Genomic DNA, 22,176 nt, shown 5'->3' on the forward strand with positions numbered 1-22,176 from the left:
AATGGGGAGCTCAGCACGGAATTGAGGCATCATCAGTTCTCTGGCTCCAGTTAGTTCGGTATCTAAGTGCTCAATGGGGGTTCAGCCCTGCAAAGTTAGCACAAGAATGTGAGTCAGCTCAATCTTTACTTTTGAATAAGCACTGAGAGTTTTACCACTGATTTATTGTCTCAGGTTATCTCCTGGCATGATAATGGCTGTTTGCTCTTACATTCTTTTGTTCTTTTAAAATCATTGACTACTGAGGTCTATTCTGCAATTTCATCATACCCCAGCAAGTTCTGCAAGAAGTGTGCTTTGGACAAGTAGTGCCAGTCAGGCATAGGTCACAAGATGGCTATGGGCCTAACATGACTTTTCTTATGTCAGAAAGCTATGTCTCACCTTTCTTTTTCTGGGAATCCCTAACTCTTTCTGCCTGAAGACAGAGGGGTGTAAGAGCTAAGCACGTAATTTTCCCCTTCAAAGCCATGGGTCAAGCCTGCAAGGAGGATAGAAAAAGAAGCAAGATTCATATAGAATTTAAGAATGAAGCATTAAGCTGGAGTGAACTGAGTACTATTAACTAGAATAGGTAGAGACTAGATGAGGTAACACAGGAAGCTTCTTTGCCCTCACACAGCAGTGAGAAGGCAACAGGAAAGTCTCCGTCAGCATTCATTTACACAAAGCCACAGATAACATCCCTTTCTTTTTTTTATATTTTTATTTATTCTTCAGATAGAGAGAGACGGAATGCAAGTCCCGGAGGGGCAGAGAGCAACAGAGACACAGAATGCAAAGCAGGCTTCCAGCTCCGAGCTGTCAGCACACAGCCCGATGCAGGGCTCGAACTCACAAACGGTGAGATCATGACCTGAGCTGCAGTCAGAGGTTTAACCGACTGAGCTACCCAGGCGCCCTCATAACAGCCCTTTCCGATGCATTTCCTCCAGCCTTCACTGGCCTAGGGTGTCTAAATCAGGTGTTTTTGCTTGCATAATCTAAAAGTAGAATGAAAGGTTGAAGAATTTTTCTACACATCTCTAAAAAGCACATACAATGTGGTATCATCGTTCTCAGAGCTCATTCCTATAGTGAAATGCCCACGTGCATAAAAGGAAAGCAGCTGCCCCCTTTGTAACCAGTACCAAAGAAAAAGTGCACTTTGCCGTCTTTATTACAGCCGCCATCCGTCTTCATGCATCACTCCCTAAAGCTCTAGCATTACAGGGAGTTTCTGCTAATGCTAGATTGAACTGTTTAATGGGTGGAAGAATTAAACAAAAACAAAAACAAAAGAGCCATCACAAACTGCAAATTAAGGGATCAGCAAAACCCCTGCTGGTTTAAAAATCCCATTCGACCTTGCCAATACACTAATTAATATAATAAAACACACAAAGATCTTGCTTAAAATTAAGCTAGCAGGCTGCCCACGGCTTGCTGCCCACTCTCTGAGCAAGCATCTGCTTAGAATGTAACCAATTGTCTCCTTGGGAGGTTAAAGGAAGGGAGGGGAAAATGGCTTTGGCAGAGTCTAACAGTTAACTATGCCCTTTTTGAAAATAGAATTCTTACCCTGTTTTTAATGCCAAGCACATACAATGTCAAGTAAATTGGTCTCAATACAAAACATGACAGAACTGCAGCGAGTGCATGAAAGCACTACTATTTACATTAACAAAAATAATAGAAAAATATATATATAATCTCATAATGTTACCCAGTATTTGAAAATTTTCTTCTTGGGGCGCCTGGGTGGCTCAGTCGGTTGAGCTTCCGACTTCGGCTCGGGTCATGATCTCACAGTCTGTGAGTTCGAGCCCCGAGTCGGGCTCTGTGCTGACAGCTCAGAGCCCGGAACCTGTTTCGGATTCTGTGTCTCCCACTCTCTCTGACCCTCCTCCATTCATGCTCTGTCTCTCTCTGTCTCAAAAATAAATAAAATAAACATTAAAAAAAATTTTTTTAAAAAAAGAAAATTTTCTTCTTTCCAACTTTCAGCGTTCTCTTATGCCTAGAACAGAGCTTGGTACATGTGAATATGTATTTAAGAACTCTAGTAAAAAACCATACACCTGTTGATGTTTCACAGACATTGTTAATGTTAGTGATGCAGTGTTAGTTCTTGATGTCCAAACTCAGAAGCCAAACATCTTGTTTTGCTTTGTTCAATCACTACTCATTATGCCCATCACTGTTCCAGGCACAATAAACAATATTTAAAAAAAAAAAAAATTAAAGCTTCCAGGGGCACCTGGGTGGCTTAGTTGGTTAAGTGTCTAGCTCTTGATTTCAGCTCAGGTCATGATCTCAGAGTTCATGGGATCAAGCCCCTGTCAGCGTGGAGCCTGGTTGGGATTCTCTCTCTCCCTCTCTGCCCCTCCCCCACTCTCTCTCATACATACACACACAGTCTCTCTCTTTCTCTCAAATAAATATATATATATATATATATTTTTTTTTTTTTTTTAATTAAAGCTTCCAGGGCATCTGGTTAGCTCAGTTACTTAAGCATCTGACTCTTGATCTCAGCTCGTGTCTTGATCTCAGGGTTGTGATTTCAAATCCCATGTTAGGCTCCACACTGGATGCGAAGACTACTCTAAAAAAAAATTTTTTTTAATTTAAACCTGCCTTAAGCTGTTTCGGTCTGCAAGAAAAAAATGCACAAATAGGAAAAGTTAAATAACAGTACAGAGAAATAAGAACTGAGTGACTCATAACCAGGAGTAAACTGCTATATTTCTCTTACTGTTCCTTTTTTAAAAAATTTTTTTTCATGTTTATTTATTTTAGAGAGAGACAGACAGACAGACAGAGTGCGAGTGGGGAGGGACAGAGAAAAAGGGAGACATAGAATCCAAAGCAGGCTCCAAGCTGTCAGCACAGAGCCCAACGTGGGGCTCAAACCCACGAACCGTGAGATGGTGACCTGAGTCAAAGTCGGATGCTCAACCGACTGAGCCACCCAGAGGCCCCAGCACATTTTTTGAAAATTTACCTTTTACACCATTAAATTACCTTATCATCTTTGACCTGAGCTGAAGTCAGACATTTAACGGAGCCACCCACGTGCTCCTCTCTTACCGTTTCTTATGCCATTTATTAAATATCTTCTGCATGCTAGACACTGTAGTAAGCCACGTACCTATGTGATTTCATTGAGTTCTCACTGCTTTGCTTCAGAGTAGGTTTTATAATCCCTAGTTTTATAGAAAAGAAAATAGATACTCAGAGAGATTACTCAAGGTAATAGTAAAACACGGAGTTTAGGATTCCAGATGTCTTACCTCAAAGATTATACCTTTCCAAGATGTCATGCTGTCTCCTATTTTTAAAACTTGTAAAGTACATTTGTGCCCCTTCTCAGAGCTACAGAGGTATTTAGGAATGGTATAATAAATTGCCATGTACTCATCGTCCATCATCAGTAACTATCTCCTTGTAGCCAATCCTGTTTTATATATACTTGCACACCCCTCACCCTACTCATTACATTATTTTGAAGAAATCCCAGATACCATGTTATTTCTTTTTTTTAATTTTTTAAAATGTTTATTTATTTATTTTGAGAGACAGAGAGTGCATGCGAGCAGGAGAGGGGCAGAGAGAGAGAGAGAGAGAGAGAGAGAGAATCCTAAACAGGCTTCACACTGTCAGCACAGATCCCGACTTGGGGCTTGAACCCATGAACCATGAAATCATAACCTGAGCCAAAACCAAGAGTCAGACACGTAAACAACTGAGCCATGCAGGCACCCCAGATACCATGTTATTTCACCTGGATTTTAGTGTATCTCCAAAGACAAGGGCTTTTGTAAAGAAAAATCTATAGGGGCACCTGGGTGGCTCAGTTGGTTAAGTGCCCAACTTTGGCTCAGGTCATGCATGATCTCATGGTCCATGGGTTCTAACCCCGCAAAAGCCCAGAGCCTGGAACCTACTTCAGATTCTATGTCTCCTTCTCTCTCTGCCCCTCCCCTGCTCACGCTGCCTCTCTCTCAAAAATAAACATGAAAAAAATTTTTAAAAATCTATAATCACAATACCATTATTACACCTAAAAAATTAACTAGAATTCTTTCTTTTTTGTGGGGGGGAGAGAGACAGAGCATGAAGTTGGACGCCCAACCGACTGAGCTACCCAGGCGCCCCTTAATTAACAAGAATTCTTAATCCAAATATCCAATACATGTTCAAGTTACTCCTCTTGCCTCATAATTTTTTTATGGTTGTTTAGTTCAATTCAGAATCCAACTAGAATTCACACATTGCATGTGGCTTCTAGGTCTCTTAAGTTTCTTGAAACTTAGAGTTCTCCCTTGAACACTTTCTTTCTTGGTAGTCTGTTATTGAAAAAACCGAAAGTAGGAGACAGGCTCAGATATGCAAGCATCTAAAGGGTTTTATAGGCCATTGTGAGAACTTCAGGTTTTAAGTGCAATGGAAGGTCATTAGGAAAATAAAATGTGATCTCAATTTTTTCTAGCCTCATTCTCATGTGGACAATGGATTATGTAGTGGGCAGGAGTAGAAACAGGCAGAGTCATTGCCATCTCCAGCATTAGATACTGCCCTTAATCTTGTGTCCCTCAGCTATGACTTCACATGAAGATTTTCCTGTTTTCAAGATTATCAGTGACTACACTGGATGTAGACATTTCCTACCAAACAGTTCTATTTGGGACAGGGGACAACTTTCTTTTGGGGATTCTTGATAATTAACATGAATGAACATACAGCAGATTAATCTTGGCATGGCAGAGAATAAGCCCTCACTTGCTCTGAAGTGCTCCCCTCTGTGCAGAGACAAAGTGGACCTTGGCGAGACTTGCCAGTATGAACTAAACCCCACTGTTAGCAGCAGCTTGTAGCACAAGCCTCACTGAGCCTGCTGGAGTTGGCAGCGTTAAAAGAAACTCGGCCCTTGTTAATTATCAGAGCTAAATGCCCCATTCGGGTTTTTCCAGCTTCTACTTCAAAATAAAGTGAATATTTCTAATTCTCAAAGATTTAAAAAAACACACCTTTCAGAAAGAATTAATATGAAAGCTTTTGGGTTTGCATGCTGCCAATAATATTGAAATGTAAGTGCCAGGAACGGACCTTTCCTAAACCGGGGTAATTAAATAATAAATTATTTTATTCTTCTCTTTTAAAAGATTAAATTTCCCCAGGGCACCTGGTTGGCTCAGTCGGTTGGGCATCTGACTTTGGCTCAGGTCATGATCTGTAGTTGGTGAGTTCAAGCCCTGCATGGGGCTGACTGCTGTCACCATGGCGCCTGCTTGGGATCCTCTGTTCCCCTCTCTCTCGGTCCCTCCCCCACTTGCATGCTCTTTCTCTCTCAAAAATAAATAAACCTTAAAAAAAAAAAAAAAAAGATTAGGGGCCCCTGGGTGGCTTAGACTGTTAAGCTTCCGACTTCAGCTCAGGTCATGATCCAACGGTTAGAGCCCCGCTTCAGGCTCTGTACTGGCACCTTGGGGCCTGGAGCCTGCTTCAGATTCTGTGTCTCCCTCTCTCTGCCCCTTCCCCACTCATACTCTGACTCTCTCTCTCTCTAAAAATAATAAATAAACATTAAAAAAATTTCAAGGATTAAATTTCCCAATATTCTCTAGAAGGCACAATAATTTTTGTCACTATGAATTGTTTTTTATAAGTTACTTCCTGTTTACCAGTTCCTTTGGAACTCTGTTGCATAGTCACAGTGACAACCCAAAGGAATGTCCTGGTTGAACGTACTTCATGTCAGACTGCTTAGGTTTGAATCCCAGCTCTGCCTCTTAATTGTGTAACCTTCCCGAGATACTTAATCTCTCTGAGTTCAGGTTTTCTCCTCTAAAAAGTGGAGATGGTAATAGGAATGTGTCATAGGCTTGTACTGAGGACAAATGGGTTAATATCTATAATGGATTTTGAATACTAAAAATAGTGCTATAATATTTAGTGCTATATTATTATTATTAGCTACCTCCAAAGATTTAAAATGTTGTTGAGGTTATGATTCTTTCTTTCTTTCTTTCTTTCTTTCTTTCTTTCTTTGTGTTTAATTTTTTAAGTACATAGTTCAATGGATTTTGGTATATTCATAAAATTGTACAGCCGTCACCACTATAATTCCAGAGCATTTTCATCATTGCAAAAATAGATTTGTACATTACCAGTCACTCCCCACTCTCTGGCAACTGCTCATCTACTTTTGGATACTATGGGTTTGCCTGTTATGGATATTATACATAAATGGAATCATAGACTACATGGCCTTTTGTGTCTGATTTGTTTTTTTTTTTAATTTTAAGGATTTTTTTTTTTAATTTTTAAAATTTTTTGAGAGAGAGAAAGAGTGTGCCAGTGGGGGAGAGGGGCAGAGGAAGAGAGAGAGACAATAATAAGTAGCCTCCACACTCAGTGTGGAGCCCGATGTCGGGGTTCCCATGACCTGGGGATCATGACCCAAGCTGAATTCAAGAGATGGAGGCTCAACTGACTGAGCTACCCAGGTGCCCTAAGGTCTGACTTCTTTCACTTACTATAGTATTTTCAAGGTTCATCCATGTTGTAGCATGTATCACCAGTACTGCATTTCTTTTTGTGGCTGAATAATACTCCATTGTATGGACATACCACATTTTGTTTATCCTTTCATCAGTGGATGGACATTTACATTGTTTCCACTTCAGGGCTATTATGAATAATGCTGCTATGGATATTCATACACAAATTTTTGTACGGACATAAGTTTTCGGTTCTCTGTGGTAGATACTTAGGAATGAAATAGCTGTGTCACGTAATAAGTCTACTTTTAACTTTTTTGAGGAACTGCCAAAATGTTTTCCAAGGTGAGCACATCATTCTGTATTCCCACCAACAGTATATGAGGATTCCAATTTCTCCTGTTCCTCATCAGCACTCATTATTGTTTGCCTTTTTTAGCATAGTCATCCTAATGGGTGTGAAGTGGTATCTCACTTTGGTCTTGATTTGCAATTCTACTAATCACTAATCATGTTAAACATCTTTTCATGTGCTTATTGGCCATTTGTGTATCTTCTTTAGAGAAATGCTTACTCAAGTCCTTTGCCCATTTTAAAATTGAGATGTAAATATTCTTTATACATTCTGGTTACATGTATCTAATCAAGTATATACTTTGCATATATTTTTCCCAAGTGAGTTGTCATTTCACTTTCTTGATAGTGTCCTTTGAAGCACAAAAGTTCTTATTGTTGAGGAAGCCCACTTAAGAATTTTTAATTTTAATCTTTTATTATTTGTGCTTTTGATACCATATTTAGAAACCATCGCCCAATCCAAAGCCACAAAGGTTTATGCCTAGGTTTTCTTCTAAGAGTTTTATAGTTTAGCTTTTACATTTAGGTCTTTGATCCATTTTGAGTTAATTTTTGTATATGGTGTAAGACAGGGATCCAAACTCATTCTTTCGCATCCTGGCTAGTATGTCTATCCATCTAGCAGTACTACACTGTCTTGATTACCACACCTTTATAGTAAGTTTGAAATTGGGAAGTATAAATCCTTCAACTTTGTTCTTCTTTTTAAGATTGTTTTGGCTACTCTGTGTGCTTTGTATTTCCATGTGAATTTTAGGATCAGCTTGTTAATTTCTGCAAAAAAAAAAAGAACAGTTCGGATTATGTTGAATTTCTGGATTAATTTGGGAAGTATTGACATATTAATGATATTAAATCTTCCAACCTATGACCATGAGATGACTTTCTATTTATTTAGGTCTCCTTTTGTTTTATTCAACAACGTTTTATGGTTTTCAGTGTACGAGTCTTATATTTCTTTTGATGTTATTATAAATGGAATTATTTTCTTAATTTCATTTTCAGATTATTCATTGCTAGTGTATAGAAATACAGCTAATTTTTGTGTATTGATCTTATACCCTGCAAACTTACTGAACTCATGTATTAGCTCTAATAGTTTTGTGTGTGTGTAGATTCCTTTGGATATTCTATATATAAAATTCTGTTATCCATGGATAAAGTGACTTTTACTTCTAGCTTTCCAATTTGAGTGCATTTTATTTCTTTTTCTTGGTTAATTACCCTGGTAAACCTCCAGTACAGTGTTGAATAGAAATGGCAGGAGGGAGCATCCTTGTCTTGTTCATGATCTTAAGGGAAAGTTTTTAGTCTTCCACAGTTAAGTATGATGTTTAGCTGTGAGTTTTTCACAGATATTCTTTGTCAGGATGAGGAGGTTCTCTTCTATTTCCAGTTTGTTGTGTGTTTTTTATTATAAAATGTTGTTGGGTTCTCTCAAGTGTTTTTTTCTGCATCTATTGAAATGATCATGTAGGTTTTTTCCCCCTTTCAGTCTTTAATATGATATATTAAATTGATTGATTTTTCATAGGTTGAACTGTACTTGCATTCCTGAGATAAATCCCACTTAGTTGTGGTGTACGATCTTTTAAATGTGATGCTAGATTCAGTTCACCAGTACTTTGTTGCAGATTTTTGCATCTGTGTTCATAAAGAATATTGATCTATAGTTTTCTTGTGATGTCTTTGTTGGTAATGGAATAATGCTAACTTCACAGAATGAGCTGGGAAATTGGGACAGCTATAGGAATCTGTTCATTCATGTAGGTTATCTAGACCTTCAGTTGACATTTAATTGTTTACAGTATTCCATTGTAATCCTTTTTGTTTCTTTAAGTTGGTAGTAATTACCCTATTTCCACTTGTGATTTTAGTAATTTCAGTCTTCCTTCTTTTCTTCTTCATCAGTCTTGCTAAATCTACCCTTTTGCTACTATTTTTCAAAAAAAAACCCTTTAGGTTTCCTTAATTTTCTCTTTTGTTTTTACATTCTCCAGTTTATATAATTCCACTCATTGGGGCCTCTGGATGGCTCAGTTGGTTAAGCCTCTGACTTCAGTTCAGGTCCTGATTTTGCGGTTTGTGAGTTTGAGCCCCGCATCTGGCTCCATACAGACAGCTTGGAGCCTGCTTTGGATTCTGTCTCCCTCTCTCTCTGCCTCTTCCCTGCTTGCACACTGTCTTTCTCTTTCTCTCTTTCAAAAATAAATGAACATTAAAATTTTTTTATATAATTCCACTCATTTATTATTTCCTAACCTCTATTTGCTTTCAGTTTACTTGATTTAAGCTCTTTATTGTTTTTTTTTCTGATATAGGCAATTGCAGCTATACACTTTTTCACCCTGCTCTAAGAATATGCTTGTTGATAAGTCATTCAGGACTAAATGCATGGAATATCAGTTGTAATGCCTAGCATCCGAAGACCTAAAGGTATTAACAGGACACAGATTTGTTTTTCTGCAAGAAGAGCAAGAGCAGAGCTCATTATCAATGTTAAATTTGTATTATTATCTTCAATATACCAACTAAAAGCTATCAAGCCTAATATTATTTTCAGAAATAGGCTATAAATAATAAATGTAAAACTTAGAAACTAACACTCCATTAATTTCTCCCTGTCGATCAGCCAATATTTTCCTTATGTCCACGCTGATATATCTATCTCAAACTAATTGTTTATTTATTTAACCAATGGTTGAATCTCTATGTTGTTTGTTAAGCCTTCTGATGAAAGAAACTAGAACTAGGCTAACTCTCTGTTCTTCTAATTATGCTTTAAAAAAAATTTCTTGGAAGAGAGTTTCTACTGGGAACAGCTAAATAAACAATTTTAAGAAAGAAAAATGTACTGGCAAGTACCTCATCCCTCAAGTCCCAGTGCAAATACAACTTTTCTTTGAAGACTTTTCTGATCTTCCGGAAAAATTATGTGTTCCCATAATTTTCCAATATATTTTTGTTTTATAGGATTTGCCATGTTTTATTGTTATTATTTGTGTTATGGTGTCTTCCCTAGTAGACTGGTAGACTGTGAGTTCTGGGAGGGTGAGGAGCATGCTTTATTCATCACTGTGTCACCAGGGCCTGGTACCGTGCCTGAGACTCAACACTATATTCATCTGGGAACATGGCTACCAGCCAGTTCTGGGATTTTAGCCATGAGAATATGTGACACTTTGGAAGTTCATTTCACATCTGTTGTCTTCTCATTTATTCTCTCATTATCAAAGTGGTTGGGATTGATTTTGTCATCTTCATTTTAAAATTAGAGAGACATAGTATGGAGAAATTAAATGACTTCCCAAAAGTTACACAATGAATAAAAGTCTAAGCTTTTATGTAAATATTAAATTTTATTTAAATTTATTTGGAATAAATTCTCTATCATCAGCCTGCTAAAATGATGCCATGTGCTTCTCTGAGGCTGCCTCCCATAAGGTATCTATCTATTAACAAATCAAGTTCATGGGGTTTTTTTCCTAGTATAAGGCAAATATTCCTAAAATAGAAGGAAACATGGCAAATTTTACCAAAATCCCTAGGAGAGAGACTACTGTTGGGTTTTTTTTAAAACTTTCTCTTTAACTTGTATCAAAGCTATCAAATTTAACTTTTAGAGAGTTGTTTCCTTTTGTTTCCATTCCTTCCACCTTGAAGGTAGAGTGCTTCCTTCACTACTGCTCCTTTACCAACATGCTCCAGCAGAGGGCGCTCCAAGGGCTTTACAACCATTAGAGAGTCTCACTTCCTCCCACTCCACATATCCAAAAGACAAATTTTAATCTAATTCTGGTGCCAAATCATTGAATGGGTCTGGCTTTTCCCTGGCTCCTACATTAGGAGCTGGTAGGGTTTGAACAACTTGAAGAGAAAGACTGTATTATATCATAAATCTCCATATTCAATTAAGGTTGTATTTAAATATTCAATATGAAGTACAGAACATTTTTAACACTTGATTTGTTATAGTTAGAGATCATAACAGATGATGATTAAATGATAACAACCATGCTCCCCTGCCCCCCACCCCCAACAAAGGTGTAGCTTGTCCAGTTGTCTCAAAGGATGACACACAAAATTTTTTTCCTGGAGGAACAGTACTTTTTAACGACAATATGCTCTATGCTTCACAATCTCATCACTAGAGATGACCACTGTTCAGTGTGCCACGTAACTAACATTCCTATGCATATACAAATGTGTTTATTTTTATAAAGCAGGGATTGGACTCTATACCTTTATATCTATTTATTTGTTTGTTTGTTTGTTTATGTAATTTTTTAAGCCCAGTATAATTATATTACTTATATTACAATATAAGGATTCAACAATTCTATACATTACTCAGTGCTCATCACAGTAAGTGTCCTCTTAATTCCCTTCACCTATTTCACCCATCTCTTGTCTACCTCCCCTCTGGTAACCAGCAGTTTGTTCTCTGTATTCAAAAGTCTTGTTTTTGGTGTGTCTCTTTCTTCTTTGTTAGTTTGTTTTGTTTCTTAAATTCCACATGTCAGTGAAATTATAAGATATTTGTGTTTCTTGGACTGACTTATTTCACTTAGCATTATATCCTGTAGATCCATCCTTGTTGCAAATGGCAAGATTTCATTCTTTTTCTCGCTGAGTAATATTCCAGTGTGAGTGTGTGTGTGTGTGTGCGTGTGTGTGTGTATGTGTATAAAACATCTTCTTTATCCATTCATCTATTGATGGACACTTGGGCTGCTTCCATAATTTGGCTATTGTAAATAGAAGAATATTTTTCTATTTTCTTAGTTTAGCAGGTCAAATCCTTAAAAATATCTTTATACCTACAATATGGACCCAAAATTCATCCTAATCTAAATGTACTGATCCATCCAATAATTGAACGTTGATTATAGCAAATTGTTAGTTGGCCTGTGTTTTTGATAGTTTAAGCAATGTCTAAACAATGACAAAGAATGCACTGTGGAATGCTTCTAAAAGATACATTTGGTTTGAAATAAACACTTAAAAAATATTTATTTAAAATAGTAAATCAAGGGATACCTGGGTGGCTCAGTTGGTTGAGTGTCCGCTTTGGCTGAGGTCATGGTCTCACAGTTCATTAGTTCAAGTCCCACATCAAGCTTGCTGCTGTCAGTGCAGAGCCTGCTTCAGATTCTCTGTCTTCCTCTCTCTCTGTCCCTTCCCTGCTCATGCTCTTTTCTCAAAAAATAAATTTTTTTAATGTTTATTTTTGAGAGAGAAAGAGAGAAATACAGACAGATAGGGCCCAAGTTGGGGAGGGGAAAAAGAGAGGGAGACACAGAATCTGAAGCAGGCTGTCAGCACAGAGCTCAATGTAGGGCTGGAACTCATGAACCATGAGATCATGACCTGAGCCAAAATCAGATGCTTAACCCACAGAGCCACCCAGGTGCCCCTTCTCAAAAATAAAATTTAAAAAACCTTTAGGGACACCTGGGTGGCTCAGTGGGTTAAGCATCTGACTTTGGCTCAGGCATGTTCTCACAACTCATGAGTTCAAGCCCCTCATCCAGCTCTGTGCTGACAGCTCAGAGCCTACTTCAGATTCTGTGTCTCCCCTCCCTCTCTTCCCCTCCCCGGATCGCACTTTCTCTCTCTCTCTCTCAAAAATGAATAAAATTTTTTAAAAAAAATTTTTTTAAAATGATAAAATAATAAATCAAACAATGAAAAAAGAGATGGAAAATATTGAGTATCTTCTATAGGCTGGCTATGATGCTAAAAAATTTCATTTGTAAAAATCACTTCCAGGCAGACTAAGGATTTACATATAAAATGTAAACCTCAAACGCTTTAGAAAAAAAAACAACTTTATGTTTCATGAATAGGAAAGTTTTTTTAAGTTATGAAAACCTCAACCCATTAGATAAAGCTTGATACATTTTATTATCATTCTAATTAAGAATTTCTGATTATCAAATGTTACTATTAGAAAGTAAGAAGAGGGCACCCGGGTAGCTCAGTCCATTAAGCATCCAACTCTTGATTTCAGCCGAGGTCATGATCTCACCGTCATGAGATCCAGCCCTGTATTGAGTTTTGCACTCACAGCAGAGCCTGCTTAAGATTCTATCTCTCCCTCTTCCCCTGCCCCTCCCCTACTTGTACACACTCATTCTCTCTCAAAAAAAAAAAAGAAAAAAAAAAGGCAAGAAGACAAGCCATAAGCCAGAGAAGATATTTAGTATTCATATAATAAACAGAGAATTACTATTTAGACTATAAAAAATTACTCCTAAAAACCTATCTTGAATTTTTTTTAATTTAAAAAAATCTGAAAAAGAATGAAAATCAAATTTAAAATGGAGGGAAAATTAAACAAAAATTTTGCAGAAAAGGAAATCTGAATATGTAATATTAAAACTCATTTATAACTAGATAAATGCAAATTAGAACCAGGAAATGCTATTTTTTTAAGTAGGCTCCACACCCAATGTGGAATTTGAACTCACAACCTCAAGATCAAGAGTCACATGCTCCACCAACTGAGTCAGCTAGGGCCCCTAGGAGATACTATTTTTATCTACCAGATTGACAAAAATGAAAAAGTCTGGGAAAACTAGGTGTTGGCCAGAATGTGGAACAACTGAAATCCTCAGAAAGTTTTCTCAAAACTGTAACTGATATAACCATTTTGGAAGACAATTTGGCACTATTTAGTGACATGAAAGTCACCAACACTATGAAATCAGCAATTCTACTTCTTGAGAAACTCTTGATTTTTTTTTTAAATTTGCTCTTTTTTTATTATTATTATTTTTAATGTTTATTTTTGAGACAGAGACAGAGCGTGAATGGGGGAGGGTCAGAGAGAGGGAGACACAGAATCTGAAGCAGGCTCCAGGCTCTGAGCTGTCAGCACAGAGGCTGATGCAGGGCTTGAACTCACAGAGTGTGTGATCTGACCTAAGCTGAAGTCGGATGCTTAACCGACGAGCCACCCAGGCGCCCCGAGAAACTCTTAATTTTCTATGTAAACTTATACATGTCACAAATGTTCATAGCAGTGTTGTCTGTAATTGTAAAAAACTAGGAATGACTCAATTACCCATCAACAGAAAAGATGAGAAAAGTATGGTATATGCATTCAATGCAATACCATACAACAATAAAAAATGAATAAACCATAACCAAATACATTAACAAGGACAAATATCTCAAATACAATAGTGAGCAAAGAAAGTAAGTTGCAGAAAAATACATATGTTACCATTAATTTAAAGTTCAAAAACATGAAAAATAAATGCAAATATGATAAAACTACAAATAAATATGTGGGAATGATAAATATTACTTTCGGGATAGTGTTTATCTGTGGAAGAGAGAGAGGGATGTGTTTGGAAAGCACCCCACCAGGGTAAGTACACAGTTTATTTAATTACCCTTTCTACCTTTATTTTTTTTCCTTCTACCTTTATTTAAGTGGTACATGCACATATACCATTAAATGCCAAATAAATGTAATTATTTTAGAACATTTAAAAATTTGTATTAGACATATAATTAGCTCTGAATTGAGATAAGTCATTCTGATAGAATGTGTTAGATTTAAAGAAAAAAATTTTTTAATGTTTATTTATTTTTGAGAGAGAGAGAGAGTGAGTGTGATCAGGGGAGGGGCAGAAAGAGAGGGAGTCACAGAATCTGAAGCAGGCTCCAGGCTCTGAGCTGTCAGCACGGAGCCCAACATGGGGCTCGAATTCATGAACCATGAAATAATGACCTGAGTGAAAATCAGGCGCTTAACCGACTGAGCCACCCAGGCGCCCCCAGAATGTGATAGGTTTAAATTTGAGTCACGAATGTAGAGATAAAGTGTTAGGAGTGTGGTAGGGTCTCCTCCCTAAGGAATATGGTAAGAAAAGACCTCAAGATAGGGGAAGGCAACCTTCCTTATGTTATGTGCCATGCCTATGTGACATCCCTCAAGCCCTTGTAACATGAGACTATCCAATCAGACTGTATGTCTATACATTATCCATATATGGGGGACAAAGAAGTAGAAAATGCGTAAAAAGCCCCTGTGGTGTTCAGGGCTCAGTTTTTTTGGGTACAGACCCAACTGAGCTCGTGCCAGCACAAATAAAGTTGCTTCCTGGAAAGAAAAACCTCGGTGTCATGATTGTGCGAGAATCCTGCTGTAGGAGAAAATGAGATATTGTGAACAAAGAAACTGCAAAATCATATTTGGATTGGGGTACAAAAAAGAAAAGAGATTAAAAAGAAGTTCCTCTATTTCAAATTTTGGAGGCCAAGAGAATTTGGGTGCCACTGAGGAAGTTGGGAATAGTAACTGATTGGAAGTCAGGACTCAACATGCTGATAATATTGATAGGACATCCAGTGGAGGGATCCACTAGGTTTTTAGGAAGACTCATGTGAGGGGTGCCTGGATGGCTCAGTCAGTGAGCTTATGACTCGTGATCTTGGAGTTATGGGTTCAAGCCCCATGTTGGATATAGAGCTTACTAAAACAAAACAAAACAAAACAAAACAAAACAAAACAAAACACCTTCATGTGAGGGGTCACTGGTACAGGGGTCAAGGTAAAACTTAAATGTGAATTCGATACCTGAAGCCAGAAGATGTCAGAGGACTCTATTAGACAGGTCTGTTCTGCAAGAAGAATAACTGAGTAACAAAGAGCAATACAGCATGACCTTCAGCTAGTACTACAGCAGCATCTTCCTATAACTGTCCTTATGTATAGGAATAAGGCAATTCAGGGGCGCCTGGGTTAAGCGTCCGACTCCATTTTGGCTCAGGTCATTATCTCATGGCTCGTGAGTTTGAGCCTCTCATCCAGCTCTGGGCGGATCCTGTTTAGGATTCTCTCTCTCTCTCTCTCTCTCTCTCTCTCAATATAAATAAATAAACTTAAAAATAAAAAGAAAGAAGGCAATTCATAAAAAAAGGAAAAGAATTACCAATGGGAATATTAAAAGTTCATCCTTATTATTAATCAAAGAAATAAATATTGGCAAAGACTTTAAAAAGAAAATAGAATTGATAGAGTTGTCAGGAAATAAACAATTTTATCATTACTGGTAAGAGGATGAACCTTCCTAGGGGCTGCTTAGGTTAAGATATCACAAATCTTTTGAATTTATGTGCCCTCTGATGTTGTAGTTTCACATTTGGGGAAATATCTTGATGATTTAGCTACAAGTTATACAGCCTTTTTTGAAAACCAAAAAACTCAAAATAACCAAAAATGAAAGCTTGATTAAAGGGATAGTAATGGTAAATCCATATAGTGAAACAGGCTACAATTTTTCAATGTTGTCAAACATAAATATTTTTTAACTTGACAATTTATTCAGTATATATTCTCAAATGAGAAAAAAAAAAGAATGTTAATTCATGTAAAGAAAATGGTCCAAAGGATACACAGCAAGATATTAACTGTTGCTATTTTAGAATAATGATGCTGTTTCAACCATAAATACATGGTGCTTTTATAATAAGATAAAATTACACTAACATTTACTTCTAGTTTTAAAAATGTCTTTATAATTTTTCTGCAGTGGTTCAAAAATATGTTTAGATATCATGAAAGCAAAGAACAAGGAAAACATCAGGATAGAGAAGTTATATCCAGCAAAGCACGTCCTTTATATATTCCTGCCACAAGTAAGCTATCTTTGGTATATCTCATCATTCTACCCTAGAAGTAAAGCTGAAGAATTTAAGTTAGAATTATTTCATTTGGGAGGTGATTCCCAGAAGCAGGGGCAGCAGAGATGCAGAATGAGAAAGAGAAGGAAGCTATTAAAGGTGCGTTATCATGTAGATTACCTCTGTAGGCAATTGAGTTCAGTTCCCTGAGGAATTCTGGGAAACTGTGTGGAAGGTACCTCAGAGTTACCCCCCACCCCTGCCATGTAAGTTAGTTTGCTTTGATTTTTAGTCAACTCCCTCAGTCACTGGTTGAGAGATGCTTGTAAGAGAGAGGGAAGACAGCTAACTTCCCAGCTTCTGGCCTCCTTTGCCTTTGGGTACTCAGGAAGCCAAAAACAAAACAAACAAACAAAAAAACCACAAAAAAAACACAAAAAAACAAAAAAAAAACACCTCAGGTAAAGAGTCACAGATGTCTGCACAGGGAAGCCTAGGTTCCACCTGCCCAACTTCAGGAAAACCCCTACTGACACAGTGTGTAAAAGTCCTAACATCTGGATATCTCCCGCTTTCCAATACTGACTTTGAATGATTTTTTCCCCACTGAATGCCTACATAATAATATGAAGGTACAATATGAAGGGGTAGGTAGGTTGTGATGATGATAAAAAGAGGGAGAGGATTAAGAAGTCTACAGTTTGTTTTAACTGGTCTGTGCTGAACACTGTTAGATGCTGTGGAAATAGAAAGGAAGTGTAATTCAGGGTGCCTGGGTAGCTCAGTTGGTTGAGCATCCGACTGACTTTGGCTCAGGTCATGATCTCACAGTTTGTGAATTCAAGCCCTGCATTGGGCTCACTGCTGTCAGCGCAGAGCCTGCTTCAGATCCTCTGTCTCCCCTGCCACCGTACCTCCCTCCCCCCACCCCCATCCCCCATGGCCTCTGCCCCTCCCCCCTCTCAAAAATAAACATTAAAAAAAAATAAAAGAAGTGTAATTCATAAATTCTGGTCCACAGAGCTTACAATAGAATGGAATGTATACACATGTGAAACTTTAAAGTGATAATAAGGATGTATATAGTCAAGTGTCAGTGCCAGTGATACAGATAAAATGTTGAGGAGAGAGGCCTTTCCATACTTAAAAGTAGGTCATACACTGAATCATAGGCCAGACCAGAGGATTATATTACAATTGACAATAATGGCATTCTAGGTGATAAGCCCAGCACCAACAAAGGTGTAATAGCAGGTATGCTGAACATCTTCCTGTTGTCTCTATCCTGATTGGTGCCAGAAAATCTGACCTTTTGGACAAAATTAAAAGACTTCCTTGTCCCCTGGCTCCCAGCAGCCACTTTTGGCAGGGGCTGTGCTTGAGGTGAAAGAGAAGGACAAGGAGGTATCTATCCCAACGTCCTTCTCTCAGGGTCACTACAAGTTAGCTGCTTTCCTTTAGCAAGTCTTTACTGTAGTCAGGAGGGCCTGTACACACAGCTTTCTCTCCTCTCCCCCTTCTAGCAACTACTCTCTTGCTAGCTCAGGAATACCGCACTGTTCCTAGGAGCTTTTCCTAGAATCTAGAACCTTTTCATACCTTTATTAAATTTCAAATTGCTCCTCAAATACACCATGAGTTTTCTGTCAGCTGCCTGATTGAAAGGATGGGAAGAGGCTCTGTTGAGAGAAGAGTGAAATGTTTGACAGAACCTGATGAAAGGGTTCATGTTGCAGAGTAGAGGCAGGTAAGATGGACATTTTCTTTTGAAATTTTTTAAGTTTATTTACTTATTTTGAGAGAGAGAGAGAGAGAGAGAGAGAGAGAGAGAGCGGGTATGTAAATACATGCATGCAGGAGAGAGTCAGAGAGAGAGGGAGAGAGAGAGACACACACACACACAGAGAGAGAGAGAGAGAGAGAGAGAGAGAGAGAGAGAATCCCCAGTACCATCAGCTTAGAGCCCAACACGAGGCTCAAACTCACAAAATGCGGGATCATGACCTGAGCCAAAATCAAGAGTCAGACGCTTAACCGACTGAGCCACCCAGGTACCCCTTTAAAGAAAAATGATACTACAAATACGAAGATAATATTCTGAGTGAAGTTTAAGCATTCTTTTTTTTTGTTGAAATTTAAACATTCTTGACTGACATGTAAGTGGCTGTTTGCCAATGAGCATGCAGCAAAGGTCATCTCATATTCTCTATCCTGAGCTCTCTTTGGCCTCATTTGTTTTCTACTCAATGGTTGGGAGCATAAAGGAAGTCTTTTTGTGGGTACCTCCACGAGGTAGGCACATATCCAATTACCCGCTGGTCTTCTATGATACAAGTTTTCAGCTGATGATAAAATTAGCAGCTGAAACCTTCCAACTAGGCTGAACAACATGCTATTCTACTAGTAATCCAGTTTGCCTCTGAGGAAATTGGCTGAAAGTTTCACTTCTGGTTCTGCTTCCTTAAAAAATAAATGAACTTATAACAATTTCTCTTGTTTAATGTTGGCTTGTAAACTCCCGAAGACAATTACTTACAGAAAGGATCTGAAATTTGAGCTTCTTTCTGGACCATCTTGTGTAAGGATATTATGGGTTCAGGATGGTTACAGGACAGCCAGCAACTATTGAAGGGAAAGAATTACAACATCTACAAAAGGTTGCAACGTGATAGCCTCAAAGTATTGTCTTAAAGTTTCTATGAGAAATGGTCACTGGCTAGTGAAGTAAATTCACATCCATTGTACATCCTCTGTCTGATTACTCAATCTTGGTTTACCGCTTTTCATCAGTGGTTTTCATCTGCTCATCTCTTCTTGGCTCCTGACTGTTGAACCATCTTTCTCTACTGACCCATTGAAAAAGCAGTCTTAAATTGCTAATTAACAAGGAAAGAAAGACTGCAAGCCTGGGCAGGCCTCTGTGGCAGTTCCAAAATTTGTAAGCAGCTACATTTTCTTTATCACATATAGATATTATTCTTTTTGCAATTGGAAATTCACACTCCTCAAGGCCTATAGTGAGACTGTTTGGTGGTTCAATGGTCATCAAGGACTCAGGCTCCTCTGTCATTTGCCATCCTATTCATAACTCAAATAACCTCTTGGTCCAAGACGGCTGCTAGAACTCAGGCTATTACTACACTTGATCTTACCCAAAAGGCCGAGAAGGTATTACTTCCAGGAAGAGAGAAGATGAGAGGATCCTCCCAGCTGAATCAATTCCCTTTAAGCAGCCATCCCCAAACCTCCATGCAATGCTTTTATCTAATGCTTAGAACTTACATTTTCAGAGAGGCTGAAAGATAATTTGTTAGCTAGGTACATAGTCACCCCTCAAGAAACTGGGGTTCTTTTATTAACAAAGAAGGCAAGAAGATATTTTTTAAGCAACTAGCAGTATCTGCCATGCTGCATTTAATTAAACTAATATGAAGATGTTATCAGAAACCTAATGTAATATAGATCTAAATCTTAATGAAACGAGTACTTTTCCTTTTTTCAATGTTTTTATTCATTAATTTTTTTTACTTATCTCTACACCTAACGTGGGGCTCAAACTCATGACCCCAAGATCAAGAGGCAAATGTTCCTTCCATTGAGCCCGCCAGGTGACCTGAAACAAGTACTTTGCATACAGATCACACATTTGGAATACATGTTGGAATTGAAACACAATTGCATTTGTTACACTGTGTCAGTTTCTACCATGTATATGGATACAATTTTGCTCAGGAGTGTATTGCACATATTTCAAACATAGATATTGGAAAACAGAATTTCTCTAAATTTGTTTTTCTGATGACTGAAGTCACAATACTTATAGAGGGGGTAGGGATGGAGGCAAATTGCTCTCATCCTGTTACTTCATGGATTACTCTAGAGAGCCAAATATATAGCCTGAAAGCTCAAACATGTCTAGGCAAGTTCACAGGAAATTGACTTGGGCAGGATGGAGTAGCAAAAGTGAAATGTTAAAAATGAGGGGAATGTGGGTTAAATTATAAATTGTGAAAACTCACAAACACAAGTGATTTTCAAAAGAAAAAATTAGTGCACAAATTGAACCAGCAATGGCCATACCAAAGATGCTTTCTGTTTTAGCTCCATCCATTGACCCAGACTACCCAAAAAACTTATTACTGTAAACAAGAACTATGTATCTACTGTGTAAATATATCCTCAAGTAATGTTCTCTAGCCCAGAGTTGCCCCCACTCCTTTCACTCATTTTTTTTTAACTCAAATTCTGTCTTACAGAGATATTCTGAAGCCACCAGTGGGAATTAGCTATCATCCTTTAGAAAGCAGAGTTGAATAGTTGAGACAAGGCCTTAGAGTCTGCAAGCCTTAAATATTTACTATTTGGCCCTTTTCTGAATATATTTACTCAATTCTCCTTTATTTCACAAAGTTGATATGGATTCATTTATTGTCTGAGTGTTTATTAAACAGCTACCATAAATCAAGTACTATGCTCCTACTTTCTATTTAAGCATCCTTCGGATGAATGAAAGAGGTAGATAACTAATTAAATTTCTCACCGGTAAGTGCTACATTTGGGGCAAAAATAGGTTACAATGTGAGCATATATGTAAGAAACTAACCCAGAATTGAGGAGAGGGGACTGTAACCAGGGAAGACTTCCTCAATGAAAATAGTATCTAAGTTGATATTGGATGATGAGTGGAAGTTAGCCAGGCAAAGAGGGAGAAGGCACAGCAATTACAAAGGCCCAGAGAGAAATTAAGGAAATGCAAATATTTCAGAGACTAGAATGGAAAAAGGTTAGCGAAGGTTTAGAGATACCCATGTCTGATTATTGGCAAGGGTAACGAAGGTTAGAACAGTCATAAATTAAAATAGCATAAGCTGGGCTGCAGGGTGAAGGCCAGAAAACGTAGCCATCAGTGTGTTGTGGGGGAGAAGTCAGGAAATGACAGTTAAGGGAAGTTAACACACCACAGTAGAGTTTGGCTGTGAAAAAGGTGATAAGATGGGGTGGAGGAATGGTAAGAAAGTGCAGTCCAGTGACTCTGTAGGACTTGGACGGGCGAGGTGGTGCTGCATAGTGGTTCTCAGGCTACCAGTGTGGAGCCTGACCTGGGTCCTTGAATTCAGGAAATCAGAGATCATTATCTGAGCCGAAGCCAAGAGTCGGATACTTAATGACTGAGCCACCCAGTCGCCCCTAACAAGGTTCGTTCATATAGCTTTCTCCATCCTAAATTCCATTTCTGGTGATTAAAATGTCTTCTTTCCTCCTGGTACAGGGAAGGCAACTTTCACATGATAGTTTTATGAACTCTTTCAGGGAAGAAAGGTGAGAGGGTGAAGCGCAGAGTGACCTTCCTCCTTCTGCCATTTTTCTCAAATTCCTTTAGCTTTATTCCATATGCTAACGTGCCATATTCTGGGGTAGCATGTCTTGAACCCCCTCAAAGGTATATCTTGTTTTGTGAGATATATATATCTTTAAAATAATTGAGAGCACTGCTGTGGCTATATTATTTTTTAGGGAACGACTCTCTCCCCCCCTACTCCTAGTTTATTGACATTTGGTTTGAGAATTTAATTTTCAGGTTTTTTGTGTGATTCTCCTCTCCCAATGAAAAATTCTAGATTGGTCTACTTTATGTGTTCCCCACTCCCCTTGTCACTCTATGCATACCTTTTTATTTCTCTGTTCGTTTTCTGTT

Source organism: Lynx canadensis, chromosome B1, assembly GCF_007474595.2.
Source record: "Lynx canadensis isolate LIC74 chromosome B1, mLynCan4.pri.v2, whole genome shotgun sequence".
Taxonomy (NCBI): domain Eukaryota; kingdom Metazoa; phylum Chordata; class Mammalia; order Carnivora; family Felidae; genus Lynx; species Lynx canadensis.